Here is a 1,979-nt window from a genome sequence, read left to right on the forward strand (position 1 = left end):
TCCTGATCAGCATATATAGGCTGCTGCCAGCTGCTGTGGGGTGAAGGGAGAAGGAGGAAACAAGCTGGCTGGACCCTGGCCAAGGAGCAACAAAAGGCTTGTGTGCCATCCCCTCATCGTCCTGCCCCGCCGGCCACCCAGCCCGCAGAGCACCATAGCAACCAGAGTTAAAATTGGGTCAGGATTGCCAGTGCAAAACCTGTTATTTTGAATATATGGTTCACACTGAAAATGTTCATTCATGCACTGTTTTGACAGAAAACATGCTATTTGGTGAAGCTGAAGAGGGGAGAGAAAACTATGTTTATGAGGAAATCAATGCCCAAAGTTCTGTGAGTGCATGAATTTGTCTTTTTTTACTTACACCATGCCTGGACAAGACACACGAGGACTGACTATAGTTCCATTACATGTCTTGAACCTTGAGGTTCACCACCTGCCAGCATGGCCCAAAGATAAGCAGGAGGAGAAGCAAGTCACTGGACAAATATATGTAGTCTAGGACTGGGACATACTTGTGCCTTGGCCTTTCCTTAGAAAGCACAGTTCTTTCAGTTAAATGCGTGATTCATAGCCAGCAACAGCCACTCCAGGTATTATGTGATGGTTTGCAGATGTTAATTAAAATTACTCTGTCCATATTAGAAGAATTTGACAAATACTTTGCATGCATAAGGACAGGGCAGGGGGTGTGGAAATATAACAATGAAAACACTTTCTTTCAATTACTTGATCCCCACTGTACAGAAAAAAATCATTCCTACTTTTCCTGGAGAAATATTTATTTGTAGCTTAACAAGGATTTTGAGTTAACATGCCAGGATCAAAGCATTCAAGCTGAAAAGCTAAATCTAGACCCAGTATACTCCTCACTGGGCCTGATTTTTCAAAAGTGCTGAGCACGTTGTTTTACTAAAACAGGACCTGTTTGATTAGTCCCAGTTTGATATATAATCCTGACACATCTGAGCATCTCAGTGTGCCTAATTCATTTACCCTTACAACACTGACCCACTTCCAAATCCTCTTCCCCTTCAGGAAGAAAAAACACAATTAGCAAAGTTTTATTAGTGAGCAATGGAGGCATGAAGGCTTCATCAGTGGTCCCAGGGCTACAGAGGAGCAAGACTGCATCCCAGCCTCCTTGTGTCACAGATGTCATCCAAAGCTCTGGAGCTACAAACTAAAACTTCCCAAATATCCTGTTTCAAAAAGAACCATCTCCCTCAAGAAACCTGAGAGAGATCACTCAAGATTCTTTTGTCTGGAATGAACTAAACCCTGGCTTTTAACCGAACATAAAATTCAGAAGCTGATGTGGTCAGCCTCACTGTTCTGCTTACTAATAATTTTAATGTGTTGACCAATTATGTTTCTTCAAGATTCAATAAAATCTGAAGTCAAGAAGTTAAAAAATACAAAACTTGTGCCCACAGAAAGAAACAGACAGGAACAATTTAATATTTCCAAAGGCAAGTAGGAAATCCCTGTGTGAGGGAGCAGCCAGTTATTCCCCATCAGTATGAGAAAAGCTCAAATCAAAGCCAGTCCTGCCTTTTGCCTTGTCCAACATGTAGGGAACATGGGAGGAAGCAAACATCTTGTGGAGGAGCAATCCACAAAAGCCAGCAGAGCAGCTGGGATTTTTGCAGTGGCAGACTGTCAGAGATACCAGACACAAATCTGAAGGAAGTTGTTTCTCTGTAGCACTATTTATCTGGGACATTAATAGAATTATTCCAAGATTAAGGTAAGATCAGTAAATGATTCCTTATTGTGAGTTTCCATCAGCTGTGTTCAATGCTTCCAAGTGTACTGTAATGTCACATACAAAGGCCGTGTCTTCATATAGAGCAACACATCATAGAAAAGTCTTACAGCACTGCAATTGAAAAATTAGGATAAGTTTTCTGTGTATTTTGAAAGTAGTTTCTACACCTAAAATGAACTGGCTTATTTTAAACACACTCTGTAGCACT

Source organism: Corvus hawaiiensis, chromosome 4 (genome assembly GCF_020740725.1).
Source record: "Corvus hawaiiensis isolate bCorHaw1 chromosome 4, bCorHaw1.pri.cur, whole genome shotgun sequence".
Classification (NCBI taxonomy): domain Eukaryota; kingdom Metazoa; phylum Chordata; class Aves; order Passeriformes; family Corvidae; genus Corvus; species Corvus hawaiiensis.